We start from the raw sequence: 16,350 nt of genomic DNA, 5'->3' as shown, positions 1-16,350 counted from the left end.
AGTTCCTCAAAGTTTTATATAAAACTAACTAGTGGATACGCTCTAGAGGCACTTTAGACTTGAAGAAATTTTTATTTTAAAAGAAAACAAAATTTTTTATTGGAGGTGGGGATTGATTTTCTGGCGGTATTTTCTCCGAGAAGGGTGTAGGTACCCTCCACCTAAATAATTATAAAACTACATAAAACCTTTGAGCAGCTAGCAAAATCCTTCGGAATACACAGATAGACTTACAGACATCCTGATACTTTTATATGGTAGTTTTTATTGACGATATTACTTATTAAAAAAGCCCTAAAAAAACTATTCTTTGATAATAAAGCCCTAAAAAATTCTTCTTAAATAAACATATTTATCAGAAGATGGAAATAACGCTCTAAATATGATTTTCTTTATCTAATCTTCTTATCAAAGTGTTGAAAAAAGGCTTCACTAGTTGAGAAGTGTTTTTTGGGAACAAAGCTTTTCTACATGTATGGTCTATCCATGCGTCCGTAACGGATAGCTATTACCGTTAATTTTGGAATTTTAGAATCGCATAATCGATACCAAACTTTGCATGCTGATCCCTGTTCCAGTTAGGTATTATAAAGAAAGCTGTGAACCTCTATAATCGTTACCTAAAATTTTTTTATTGTGTAATTAACCTATTTATCTGATTACTGAGTAATTTATAAACATTATACTGTATTCAATTTGATGTTCATCCCCAATTATACTAATTAAAATGTAACTCATTTGCCGTTCATTTGTTCGAATAGTCAATTTGCAACTTGTGGATGTTGTAATCCTTCTTTTCTAAATCACATACATAAGTACATTTATTTAATCAGAAAATTTGTGTAGTATTATGATATCAAATTTAAAATCCTTAATGGGCGTGTGGAAGAGGGGTGTTGATACCCCCCTTAAAATTAAAATTGGGAAGCTATGCCTTGCCCTTCCCCCCCCCCTCTTAGGAAACAATCTAATTTAAGGGAAATAAAGCTACTTTATAATGTTAATCAATAATAAATTATCTTATATTGTTAAATTTTTATTGCTTCGCTACGTAAACACGGATTTAATCCACTCAATTATGATAGACAAAATTAACCCTTCTTTAAATTAAATCATTGGGGGAAAAAGTTGTTTGTATAACTTGGTTAAAAAATAAAGAAAGTTCCGCAATTTTTAGCCAACGAAGGAGATAATATGTTATGTATTGTTTATGAAACATTGAATGAAAGAAGACAGACAGACAGACAGACGTACGTAAGGACCTACCCAAGTTAAAAAGTAGCTGCGCCCCTAACAAGGATCCATTAAAAGACACTAATTACCATGGATCTAAAGGGATAATGGCTAGAAATCAACCTTATTAGACAATTACTCAAAGCCCAAAAATAATGGACTTAAAAGTGTATTAAACTGTATATAAGACATTTGCGGATATATTGATACCATTAATTTGCCTATTAGATAAAAAAAAGTATGTTTTTTTAATATTTTTCTCTTGCTACAAATCAAATTTCAAATTTGAGTCACCAAAAATGCTTAACTAATTTTTGCTCTAGAAGAATCATTTTTTGGAGTTAGAAAGTGCTTAATACCTCATTTTAATCGCCTGACATTGCTTTATAATATACAGGTAATGACTTGGTTGTTTATAGAACAGCTGACTAAAAAACCGAGGTTTTGTGATAACCCCACTTTTGTTGTTGCTCCATAAATGATATTTTTTTTCTTAATTTTTTTGGCTGTAAAGAAGCTTTATATATTCATATAACATCCACCTAAATTTGACTTTTGATATATTATTTATAACATCACCAGAAGGAATTGAATTTTAGAAAAAAATATCAATTTATATTTTACACTGTTATGCATTGTTCTTGTTCTTGTTTCTAAAAAATATTTATATTATTAAAAAGAGAATTATTTAATGCTTCTATAGGTATGTTTATCATTTTTCTAGGCTAAATATAACTATAATTACACCATTTTAAAGTTAAACATCATAACATATAAACTCACTTATTGAATTGGTCTGTATTATTGAGCTGCCAATCCTTAAAACAGCTGCATTTCATTATTATATTATATAAAGTAGTCAGCTTTTTTGTCTGTAGCTTAAGATTTTGATAACTAATGTACCTATTGACTTCTCTGTTTTATGGAAGCTTCTTATAGGTCCCGGATAGTTTTAAAATATTGAAAAAAAATATCAATTTATATTTTACACTGCTATGCATTGTTCTTGTTCTTGTTTCTAAAAGATATTTTTATAATTAAAAAGAGAATTATTTAACGCTTCTATAGGTATGTTTATCATTTTTCTAGTCTAAATATAACTATAATTTCAGCATTTTTTAAACATCATCATATTCAAGTTATTGTAATTTTTTTAAAAAATATCAATATCAAGAACTATTGGAACAATTTTTACCATGCAAAACAAGGTGTTAGAAAGTGTAGGATCCCTCACAATATCTATATGTCTGTCTATAATGCATTACACATGTAATGCTAATAGAGATCATAGACATACAAGCTTTTTTTTTGGGGGGGGGGGGGGTAAAATGGCGCACAAAGCATGTTGCAAATTTCCCCCCCCCCAAAAAATTTTACCCTGGGGGTAAAATTTGCTTTTGGGGGGTAATTCCCCCTCCAGAAATCTGTTGGCAGGAGAAATTTTGTTTACCCCACCCAAAATTTACCCTTAGGGTAAAATTTTTGAGGGGGAGAAATTTAAATTTAATTAAATAATTAGTAAATGCGCGAAGCGTGCAAAAATTTTTTTATTTTGGGGGAGGTATTTACCCCCCAAAAATTGTTTGGGGGGAGGTAATAATAATTATTTTTTGGGGGGGGGGGGTAAATACCCCCTCTTAAATGGTTGGGGGTACAGGTAAATATTAAATGAGGGGGGGGGTAAATGAAAAATTCGTTTTGGGGTAATCGCCACTTTACCCTCCCCCCTTGGACGTCTATGATAGAGTGGATGCTATAAGAGTGCTCTTATAATGTGAACTTCTTATAACTGAATGGGCTTCCAGAGACCATGAAGTTGGCCTAGTCACTACAAGGGAGAGTGCAGAGATATCCAGGGGGGGGGGGGTTCCTGTAAAAGTGTAATTTTTTGGGGGGATAGGGGTAATCACCCCCATTAATATATTATGTGTGGTATAAACCCAGCCTCTTTAAATTTTTTTAATAGGAGTAAAGAAAATCAGGAAAACTTAACAATCTAGAAATCAAACTAGCACCCCAACCAATAATCGGTTCCATGCCAAATGTAGGAGTCCCAAACGGAGGAGTGAAAAAACATTGGAGTGGACAAACGCATGAGTCCCCAACTTCAGAGTGGAACAAATGTAGGAGTGGGACAAACGTTGGAGTGGACAAACGCAGGATTTTTGGGACAAATGTTGGAGTGGACAAACACAGGAGTCCCAAACTATTTTTTAAATTTTGAATTCTCATTTCAATTTTGATTTTTTTTTATATAAACCCAGCCCCCCCCCCCTTCGTCCAGTTACTTTTCTTAGTTAGGTTAGGTTAGGCCAGGGGGCTGAGCGCTGTGGCCATAGTCATTATTTTATAGACAGGGGTATAAAAAGATTCAAAATTGTCATATTATTAAAATAGCAGACACTCCTAGGTTTTATTTAAGCAATGTCCACTCTAACATTTGTCCACTCCAACATTTGTCCACCTCTGATGTTTGTCCCATTCCTACGTTTTACTCCGATGTTTGGGACTCCTGCGTTTGTCCACTCCAACATTTGGGACTCCTACGTTTGGGGTAGGACTCCAATAAGTAAATCTCAATAAAACTTGATAAAATTATGCAGAATATCAAAGTTTTCAATCCCTGAAAATTTCAACCATCTATCTTAAATAGGAGTAGAGAAAATCATGAAAACTTGAAATGTAGGAATTGATATAGCCCACCCCAGTTTATTGAAAAATCCTAATAAAACTTGATGAAAATATGGAGTATCGATAGAAAGAGAGAGAATATTCAATCCATGAAAATTTCAGCCTTCTATATTCTAGCGTTAAATAATTCTCTTTTTAATTATAAAAATATCTTTTAGAAACAAGAACAAGAACAATGCATAGCAGTGTAAAATATAAATTAATATTTTTTTTCAATATTCTAAAACTATCCGGGACCTATAAGAAGCTTCCATAAAACAGAGAAGTCAATAGGTACATTAGTTTCAAAATCTTAAGCTACAGACAAAAAAGCTTACTACTTTATATAATAGAATAATGAAATGCAGCTGTTTAAAGGATTGGCAGCTTAATAATACAGACCGATTCAATAAGTGAGTTTATACGTTATGATGTTTAACTTTAAAATGGTGTAATTATAGTTATATTTAGCCTAGAAAAATGATAAACATACCTATAGAAGCGTTAAATAATTCTCTTTTTAATAATATAAATATTTTTTAGAAACAAGAACAAGAACAATGCATGACAGTGTAAAATATAAATTGATATTTTTTTTCCAAAATTCAATTCCTTCTGGTGATGTTATAAATAATATATCAAAAGTCAAATTTAGGTGGATGTTATATGAATATATAAAGCTTCTTTACAGCCAAAAAAATTAAGAAAAAAAATATCATTTATGGAGCAACAACAAAAGTGGGATTATCACAGAACCTCGGTTTTTTAGTCAGCTGTTCTATAAACAACCAAGTCATTACCTGTATATTATAAAGCAATGTCAGGCGATTAAAATGAGGTATTAAGCACTTTCTAACTCCAAAAAATGATTCTTCTAGAGCAAAAATTAGTTAAGCATTTTTGGTGACTCAAATTTGAAATTTGATTTGTAGCAAGAGAAAAATATTAAAAAAACATACTTTTTTTTATCTAATAGGCAAATTAATGGTATCAATATATCCACAAATGTCTTATATACAGTTTAATACACTTTTAAGTCCATTATTTTTGGGCTTTGAGTAATTGTCTAATAAGGTTGATTTCTAGCCTAATACTATGGGAGATAAATTTATGTATATTAGTGTGGCCCAAATGAAGGTCTAAATCGCTTTTCAATGTGCGGAATGTAAAAATAGGTTATGTATTGTTTGTAGATTTTAGCCCTATAATTGATTTTAAGAAAAAATCTATCGCTATCTCGTCCAATACATATTTATTTTGGAGTGGGGACAAAACACCTAATTTAAAAATGCCTAACTAAAAATGCCTAACTAAAAACACCTAAATTTAAAAACACCTAATGTTAAAAACACCTATGTTAAAAACACCTAATTTATAAATGCCTAATTTATAAATGCCTAATTTAAAAACGCCTAACTAAAAATGCCTAACTAAAAATACCTAATTTTAAAAATGTCTAATTTTAAAAACGCCTAATTTAAAAATACCTAATTCTAAACTATCTAAACGCCTAATTTAACAATGCCTAATTCTAAAATATCTATTTTTCTCACTAAAATACTTAAAATTTTAATAACATTAATCCAATTGGCTGATTGTTCTTGCTGAAGGATCTTGCTAGTCATTGAACCAATATGGTTTATCTTTACAATGAAGCTTCCTGTAGGTCATGGGAAGGTTTATAACGCTTTAGGGGAGGTTACCAACACCTTCCAATGAGAAATCGCCCTTTGAAAAAATCCCCCCCTCCCCCCTCTTTTTTTATATTTCTTCAATCTTTCTTTATAAAACTAGAACTAAAATGGGGGATGGTCAACTATCACCCCCCAAGAAAGTGACGCTACTAAATAATTTATTTCTCATTTGAGGTGCCACAAACTAATCATAAAATTTTATTTTTAAAAGCGAAGCTTTTCTATAATTAGGGTCGGTCCGTTCCGTTCAAGGGCGTCCAAGCCTTTTTTTTGGGAGGTGGTAAAATTTTTTGATGGGGGGGGGGGTAATTTGTTTTTTGTGGGGTAATTTTTGTTAGATATTTAGTATTAAAAATGCGCACAAAGTGCGCAAAAATTTGTTTTGTCAGAGATTTTTATTTTGGGAGGCGTATTTACCCCCCAAAAATTGTTTGGGGGGGGGTAAATACCCCCTCCTAAATGGTTGGGGATGACTTCGGCACCCCCAGGGTAGGGGTAAATTTTAAATGGGGGGGGAGGGGGTTAAAATGAAAAAAAATAGTTGGGGGGGGGGGGTAATCCCCACTTTACCCCTCCCCCCTTGGATGTCTATGGGTCCGTTCGTACGTCTGTCCAGTTTTCTATTTCAAACTATATTTTGAAATTTTGGAGGGGGTCGTAACCCCCCCCCCCCAATTGAATTCCCCTCCGCACTGCAATCACCCCTAGAGGACTCTAGGAGGCGTAGCCGCTGGTTTAATATATTCAACAACAGTTTTAAGATATGCTTAAAATTAGGTTTTTTAAATTAGGTATTTTAAAATTAGGTATTTTTAAACTTAGGTATTTATAGTTAGGTATTTATAAAATTAGGCATTTTTAAAATTGGGTGTTTTGTCACATTAGGCATTTTTAAAATTAGGTATTTTTAAATTAGACATTTTTAAATTAGGTATTTATAAATTAGGTGTTTTGTCACATTAGACATTTATAAAATTAGGCATTTTTAAATTAGGTATTTTTAAATTAGGTGTTTTGTCCCCACTCCTTTATTTTCACCTTTACTTCCCCAAATTAAGAATGCCTTACACCAGATATAAAGCAAAACATCAAATTTTCTGTCTGTTTGTTTACAAACATTGAAATAAAATATTAAAATCACCAGGAATAAACATATGAAGAAAGAAAGTATAAATATTTATTTTTGTACAATTACAATAATTTGGGAAAGCTAATTCATACTGCAAAATCATTGAAGAATAATAATTAAAGATAAGGTTACTCTTTATTCCTGGTTTAATAAAAAACAATCAAATTATTTTTTGCAATATTAATTTTTTTATTAGTATGCTTTTTTTTTAAATGAATTTGTGAAAAAGTATATTACATATTTTTTTACCTTCATTAAATTTTTTATTTTAGTAAATTGTCTCTTTATTGGCGATAATGTTTGTTGAGCCATGAAATTTATTAAAAACACTTTTTCCTATTTTATGTCTTTAAAATGTATATATTTTGTAGTTTTTCATCATTTCTCTTCTCATAGGACTAATAGCTACTATTTTAGTTCAATTTCTTACACAAATTATCAATTTAAATAAAACAATGTTTTTAGACGTTTTTTCGGAATTATTCGGCAGGAATGGCGGTTCTGACTACTTTTTATAATTGTTTCATATTTGAACTCTTGTTACATTATTTTAGGTTGGCAGTTCTTTAATTATTTCTTGTTAAAATCATGAAAATATGAAGTTTTTGATAAAAAGCTTAAGATTTAAATGTCGAGATCAATTTTCATTGTAGAGAGGTCTAGTTTTCACTAAAAGGTCTACATTTGAGCCGGTAACAACTTCAAGGTAACCGCAAAATGATATGGTAAAGATTATAAAATTCATGTTTTTTTGGGCCAGTCTAATGTATATCCCTAATTTTGATACACAAAATTATCTCTTCTGTAGATTGCAATTAGTGGTTAAAATGTTTGGACACTCAACTTAATTAACCAAACAAACAAAATTCAATAAATTTCCCCAAGTTGGTAAGCCAACAAATAAGAAAACGTTATTGTTAAACTTTGGGGACTAGTGTAATAAGCATCCCCAATGTCCTCTCCCTTTCTGTTAATTACCAACTCTTTGAATTTATTTGTTGTACCCTATTTTTTACCGATTTACTATGGTCACTTTTAGGTGTCAAAAAAGGGCGTTTTTAACACCTTTTCAACTACAAAAAAAAGGATATTCATATCCATAATTAATGCACCAGAAAAAAACATGTTTAATCCAATTTTATATCGATTTTTGTTTTATTTTAGAAAAGATGATAGGGTAATTCTGTTTCTGGTATTGTACAGTACATGTACATTGTACATATGTGTTTTCCTCGGGTTTTTGTAACGATTTATTTACTAAAATAAAAACATTACAAAATATTAATTCAACTTTTAGAAGTAGTATTTTATTGGAAAATTGTCCTATTTTATGATAGGTACTTTTTAGGTTGTGCATGCACTTTCTCGGTCTAATTGGACTCTATAATCTATAAAAGATATGAATGAATAGAGTATGCTACGGACAGGCTTGCTCAAATGTAGAAAAGCTATTCTAAAAAAAGTCAGGAATAGTCACCAACTTTGTTTTTGTGGGGGGAGAGAAGTTAACATACGATTGATTGAAAAAAATAACACAGAAGAAAAAGCATAATTTTGTAGTGATTTTTTAAATTTCTTTAATAGCTCTTTTTTTTAAGCATGTCATAATCGAACTATCATTGCATGGTTATTTCTGTTACGGTTTGGTACAATTTAGAATTCCGATCAGATAGTATTAAAATGAATCAAAGATGAAACCAATTGAGAAACGGTTTCCGAAATCTTATAGTTCAGACAGAAATACTCATAGCCATCCTATTTATCTCGTTATTGTATGAACAACTGTTGTCTTGATTTTACCTTTTGTCTAATTTATTTGAACGTTTATCTGTAGCTAAGGAGGGGACATTGGACTCTAAATTATACTGGTACCCAAAGATTGAACTTTTTTTATCGTTGGCTTAAAAACGTTGGGAACTTTATTTGGTTGGTTCAAAACTAGCAGTGTCAAACATTTCAACCATTATTTATTTGGAGGGTTATTGAGTTTATTATATAAATTGTCTTATCCCTTAAGATCCCTGTCGTCCATCAGTAGCAAAGGACATTAAATTTTAATTTCACAGTTATAAAAAATCCTAGAAAATGGATATTTTTTTAATCTTTGTTCTTTCTCTCTGACGCTCTCACTTTAACTCACTCTCTCTCTCTCTCTCTCTCTCTCTCTTTTTCTCTATTTCTTTATCCAATCTCATATTTTTTTCTCTCTTCTCTCTCTCTAATTCTCTCTCTCTCTTTTTGCTATCTCTCTCTCTCTTTCTCTCTCACTATCTCTCTCTTTCTCTCCCTCTCTCTCTCTCTTTCTCTCTCACTATCTCTCTCTATCTCTCTTTCTCTCTTACTATCTCTCTCACTATCTCTCTCTATCTCTCTTTCTCTCTTACTATCTCTCTCACTATCTCTCTCTATCTCTCCCTGTCTTTCTCTTTCTCTTTCTCACTTTCTCTCACTATCTCTCTCTCTCTCTCTCTCTCTTCTCATTCCCTCTTTATCTCTATCTCTCTTTCTTACTCTCTACATATATCCCATCATAATTTTTTTTTTACTTCCCTCTCTCATTATCTTCATTCTCATTCTTTTCCTTATATTTGATTTTTTTTCCACCTAATTAAAAAATTAATTTTCTTTAAATTCCAGAATATTCCCATGGCGATTTTTTTAAATGTTGCTTCCGTCCGTCCCTTTTTTCACACCTAACTAACCCCTATTATTCACGTATTTTGTCCCCTTGTCCATTAAAATAGATATATATATAGATATAAATATATATAAATAAGGTAGGGAGAGGATATTGGGCTGTTACATTAGTCCCCAAAGCAAGACTTATAATAACGTTTTTTTTTAACTTGTTGGCTTAATAACCTAGGTGATCTTTATGCATTTTTAATCGGTTTGTTCATTTAGTTGAGTGTCCAAACGTACCAAATACTAATTGTAAGCTACAGAAATGGTAATTTTGTGTATCATCATTGTAGATGTACACATAATTATCGGATATAGTAATAATCTTTTAGATCCCTTAATATAAGTAGATAGATTGATAGAAAAGATATATAGATAGCTAGATGGACACCTAAAATAACCCCCCTATTTTTAAGAATTTTGTCCCCCTTGTTCATTAGAATGAATAGTTAGATATACAGGTAAAAATAGATAGGTAGATAGATCTAGTTTGTGTGTTTGATTTTAGGTCAGGGTTAGGTTAGGTTGTATTGGGTACTGGTTAGCCCCGCAGGGTTAGGGCACCGCTATAGGGGATAAATAAAAGAAAAAAAATATTATTAATTTATTATTAAAGATGAGGAGGTTCAGTGTTCTTTAGGCTTGATGAGGAGAAGCACCTATTTTTAAACACACTATACATTGTTCAAACAATGCACATCAACAATTTCCGGTAATGACGTAAAGACAAAGAGACTATTATTATGTAGCTACGCTTCCAGGGAGGGAGGGGACTTTGGGTCTTAAATTACACTGGTACTAAATACATTCGTTGGGACGAAAACTTTGGAGACCTTTATTAAATCTTGCAGTGTCCAAATTTTATACAATAATTTTACTTGAATGGTTATTTTGTTAATCATAATTATGGTGGACATGTATATATTTTCCATTGTCTTATCCCTTAAGATCCCTGTACAGGCTTCCTAACACCATATAAGAATGTTTGTCAACTTGTTTCCGGTAGTGAGTGACAAACAGACAAAAAGACGTGCGGACATAAATGTCAGAAATTGAAATGAATAATTCTAATTGATTTTTTCTCATAGTTTTGAATGCTTTCTAATTACGGCGTTGCTTTGCTATAGATGTTAGAACGTTTTAGGCCAACAAATAAAAGATTGCGTTTTTGAAATTTATATAATTTGCAGTCTAAGGTCCCCTCCCGTTTAACCGTTTACGAGATCTTTTATGTTATACAGATATACATCCATGCATTTTGGTATCCTATTATATAAAGTAGTAAGGTTTTTTGTCTGAAGCTAAAGATCTAAAAAAAATTCTCGTCGAAGTTATACTTTTCAATGAAGCTTTAGTTATGTCTTTGGTGGTTTTGACAATCTTCCTGACCAGCCCCTACTTTACCTAGAGGCTAGGGGCAAAGCAACTAGTAAATGAATAAAAAGAGACAGCCACAAAAGCGCATCAACATACGCAAACAATGTGTTGCTTTTGAGTCTTATTTTTAGGATATTCAAACACTTTAGAGTTTAGGTTTTTAAAGAGAAATATTTCAGCAGAATTGAGGAAGAAGGCATTGTACGACAAATCATACAGGTACCCAAAGTTTTATAAACACGATAACAAATACGTTGACTTTAAAACATTTGATTGGTTGGTAAAAACTTGAAGTATCATAAAATATATTTTACAAAAAGAAAAATTTTGTATGTAGCAGTGTCCAAATTTTTAAAAACCAAAATCAATTTATCGTCCATTGTTCTATCTACTAAAAATAAAAAGTTAAATTTTAAAAATCGGCCAAGCAAAACAAAAAAGCAACACCCATTCAAATACATTCATAAAGGAATAGAATAAACAAGGATGACAATCTTCATAAAAACGAAGCTCAACAAATCAGACAGTCGGAAAAATGATGAATATACATAAAAAAGTGGCACCTTTTTGTTGTCCTAGGACCCCCAATAAGAATGAAAATACTTGATATTATCCTTATATTAAAGTAATAGGATGTCTTTGTGTGTGTGTGTGTGTCTGTTTTCTTTACTAAAGGATCTCGTTAACCTCTGAATCGCTATCATTCTTCATTTTATTAACGCTTCTCATAGTTCCTGGGAAGGTTCATAACTTTTTTTTGGAGGGCTAATACCCCCTTCAACCGTTATCATTGACCCTACAGGCCTTTATTGTAGTATAAAAAATAGTATAAAATGTTCTATATTAGACCTTAGACATTTAAAGTGCATTTAAATTAGACGTTAGTATGACATTAATATGGAAATTCTAACATTTCTAACAAATTATCGATCAAAACTCTCCTTAACCGACAGATAGACCGACCCTAAATATAGAATAGCTTGGATCTTAACGGCATTGTATCTGTAGTTAAACAGTCAAAGAGGTATAACAGCAGAGAAACAATGAGAAATTTTCTATATTTCTATTGTTATACTTACATATTAAAACTGTATGGAACCCGCTAAAAGGAGAGCTCAGTAAGGTCAAAAGTCCTTTCTATATAGGCGTGACAATAAAATGCTTAATATATTTTTAGCCTTAAAAATGGGACTATGGGCGAAAAATTATTATACCCCCACCCCTTTAACTTGATAAACTATATCACCCCTTAAATAGATTTATTAATTGGTGAAAATCGTTGGACACTGCTTTATTTTTGCATCTCAATCAAGATTTCAGCTTAACCCCTAAAGTTTAGGGGTGGAATAATTTCCATTGTCTCTTCCCTCCTTAACATCACACAAAATAAATTTTTGCTTTAAAATAATAAGTAAAAAAATCGTGAAAGAGAAGAGCCAAAAATTTTTTAATTTTTGGCAAAAAACGTGCCACACTATGGCTTTCAAGTTCATTTAAATATATCTTTCTTTTTAGATTTTAAATCTTTTTAAAACCTCTTTGAATCATCTATTGATGCAGGGATAAGACAATTGCCGACTAATCAATGTTCATCCCCATCTATAGATTAAAATTAGTGGTTGAGACATATGAACACTCAACTTAATGAACTAACCAGTCAAAGTCTCCTAATTTATACAACTTTGGGGGACTAGTGTAATAAACAGCCCAATGTCCCCTCTCTCTTGATTAATAGCTAGAATAAATGGATGGATATACAGAAAAAGGATATGCTGAAAATGGATTGCCTATTTCTTCAATAATTTCCAAAAGTGTACTGCAGATAACCTAATTATTGCAAACGCTATTTTCAGCTACTCCGGTCAAAAGGAAAAGCGATATTATGTATAAACGATTTATACATTATACATTCAAAATTTTAATTTTTCAAATTTAGATTTTTTTTGGAAGTTTGAAGCTTTTTTAGCTAGTAGTAAATATTGAGATAAGACGCGGATGCTAGGTACACTTTCGGAAACTAAAATTCAGTACATCGAAAAAGGGATAGAAATCAGGTATCTTAAGGGATAAGACTAAAGGCGTATAATTGATGTACACTCTTAATTATGTTAAACATAATAACCCTTTATTTAGAATAAATTGAAAAGTCTTTAAGCAAAGTAATGAGAGAACATGTTTTAAAAACCTTGGGTCCCACTTTGATTTATAGTCCAATGTCCCCTTCCTCCCTGATTATAAGATATAAAATTAACAAATACAGTCTAAGAAATAGATAGATAGATAGGAGAGTTTTGCATTAATAAAAAGTTAAAAAGATAAATTGAAATATAAATATGAGCGTTTCTCATCAATTTTTTCTCTTTTTCTCACGTTCTTTACCAAATTAGAAAATCGATTTAGAAGATAAAATATCAACAGCCCATATTCTCATAAGTATTATTTCTTCTATTAAAGGGGTAAGGTGTTGGAATCGATATATTGTTACTTGAATGTTGCACCAGATTTTCATATACCTTGTTAAAGTTATGCGCGAAGCTGGCTAAAATAACGATATCCCGTAATGCACCCATTTATCCAATCCCAAACCCTTATACTGGATGAATGAATTGGCCAATAAATGAGGTCCATATTAGTAAGCTAAATTTCAATATCAAAATCTATTGGAGCTTATCTGTTTAATAGTACTAAAAGAGCTAGATTTTTTTTACATGGAAGCTTCTGTGGGTCAGGTGTTTTATATATTTTAGGGGAGGGTAGCTTAACCCTTTGAAGAGAAATCTACCCTGGAAAAATTTACCCTAATATTTAACTAGTGTTAGATGTTAAAAGAATTCGGCCCAAACACTTGATTTAATAATTTCTTTATATGTATTAAAAATATTTGCTTATTCAAGGAGATTTATGTAAAAACGCATTTCTTAAATTTTAAAAAAAATTATATAAGAAGGGCATTAGCAACCCACGCCAAAAAAAAATTCACTATAGATATGGTCTGTCTTCCCTCTTTTCAACCCTTCAAGATTCAACCACCCCTCGCCCTGCCAAAGCCTTTGCACACCACAGAATAAAACAAGAAAACATGTCCATGCATGCTATGATATTTAATTTTATTTCAAAAATTCTATTGTATAAAGAGGTAAGCTTTTTTTGTCTGTAGTGAAGAATAAAGTGATACTCGCAGATGGCTAAAATAACGATACCTCCTCTCAAATTCACCCCATTTAACCCATCCCCTCCCGGATGAATGAACTGATCAAAAAAGAAGGTCCATTTTAGCCAACCTAAACAAAATAAAAAGTATTATAGAAGTTGTAGAATATCTTTGCTTTAAAAAAAAGAATTTTAATTTGAAATACCATCTTGTTAAGGACATTTTATTTTCAATTACCATTAAAATGAAAAGGGGCGTGTTAGCTAAAATATTAACACTTTAAGTTCCGTCCGTAACGGATAGCTCTCTCTCTGAGGTTTATTGATAATTATGTTTTTTTTTTGAAGAAATAGCCTAAAACTATCCCAATACTTAACTGTAATTCAAATAAAATGACCTTAAACCATCCTGGTACCTATATACAGCTCTCCTAATATGAAGAATCCAATAGGTTCTGTGGTAGGCGAGATCTAAAGCAACAGACAAAATAAAAACAAATCCATTGTCCCATTCCGTTATCCCTGCTTTAACCCTTAAAAAAAGCTGTGCTTTGTATTTTTCTATATTATTACAAAAACGCGATTTATGGATAAACGGAAAAATTAACTCTGTCCCCTTTTTAACAAAAAATAACAAGGATGACATTATTCATAACAAGCAAAGAAACCATTTTTTGTTGTAAAAAATATCCTATTCATCTGATTATTTAAATACTGATTCATATTACAACAAGGTACAATGTTATAAGCAAATCACCTTTATAATCAAGTCCTAAAAATTAAGAATGTCATTAAACAGTATTATGTATTTAAGCCGTTTTGCAACAAATTTACAATTTTGTTTATACTGATGAAATAATAATCTGCTTATTCAATTCTGACACTCTACAAGAGTTGATGTTCGTTTGTTCTATTTAAGAGATTCGCTTTTATGGATTTTGTCATCCTTGTTTTTCAATAAATAGGGGACGAAAAAAGGGATAAAAATGGAAGGCAATTAATAACTAAAGAGCTGAAACATTACAAGCTGACAGACATACAGACATACATACAGACATACATACAGACAATCTAGCCTTGTTGAGTAGCTTTGCTTCTACTAGAAATAAAATTACTTTGCATTACAATAGATAATGTTGTTAGGCGTTTTAAAGCCAGGGATTGAGGGATACAACTATGAAAGATACATCAGTTTTCCCCAATTTTAGGATTACCATAATAGTACAATGAAAAATAAATTGATCTTCTTTCTAATTCTTACATATGGAATTTTGCATTTAGTAGCATTAAAATGTTTTGGGTCCAAATACAGGAATAGTAGAAAACTGAAATATAGACTTTTAATATACCTAATTATAAGGGAGGAAGGGGACAATGAACAGTAAATAATACTGGTCCCCAAAGTTTTATAAACACCTTCTCTGCTTCGTTGGCCTAAAAATTTTGGATATCAATCAAATCTTCAGTGGTTTGTACATAATAGCAGTGTCCAAACTTTCCCACCAATAATTAAAAGCGAATCTTTTCTATAATTAGGGTCGGTCCGTCCGTAACGGATAGCTTTTTTCGTTAATTTAGACATGTTAGAATTGTCCTATCGATTTCAAATTTTGCATGGTGATACCTTTAGTAGATAGGTACGATTTAAAAAGCGTAGCAACTCTATAATCATTACCAAAATGTCCGTACGTCCATTTTAAACATGTTGATTTTTTACTTTTTTAAATAGCTTTATTCGTTAATTTAGGCATGTTAGAAATGTCCTTTCGATTTCAAATTTTGCATGGTAATTCCTGTAATAGTTAGGTACGATTTAGAAAGCGTATCAACTCTATAATCATTACCAGAATGTCCGTACGTTCATTTTAAACATGTTGATTATTTTTACATTTTTAACAACAAATTTGTATGTAATTATAAGCAAAGCAACTCTATAATCAAGTCCTAGAAATGTAAGTATGTCCATAATCATTATCCTGTATCAAGCAGTTTTTCAACAAATTTACTTACAATTTTGCTTTGACTCTTATACATTCGCATTCTGATTATTCAGTTCTGACATTATACAAGTGTTAATGTCCGTTTGTCCTTCCATTTCAGAGCTTTGCTTTTATGGATGTTGTCATCCTTGTTATAATCTACAGATTGATAACATTAACGTCTCTTTTATAATTAAGGATGTTCTTCTATTTATCACCCATTGTCTTATCTCTTAAGATTCCTAAAATAAGGGTTATGTAGGGATGGGGCAATAGGCAATTAACTCAATCTAAGATCGAGTTCTTGCTGATGCTGAAAGACCATAAAGGATTGCAACAAATTCAGCGGCATATATTTCTATGTTTTTACTTAACCTAATTTTTTGTATAGAAAATGTCCTATCGATTTTAAACCTTGTCATCTTTGTTTTCTATT

This window comes from Acartia tonsa, chromosome 2 (assembly GCF_053477335.1).
Source record: "Acartia tonsa isolate MP-2025a chromosome 2, ASM5347733v1, whole genome shotgun sequence".
Classification (NCBI taxonomy): domain Eukaryota; kingdom Metazoa; phylum Arthropoda; class Copepoda; order Calanoida; family Acartiidae; genus Acartia; species Acartia tonsa.
The sequence above is the reverse complement of the archived record's forward strand: the minus strand, read 5'-3'. Positions refer to the sequence as shown.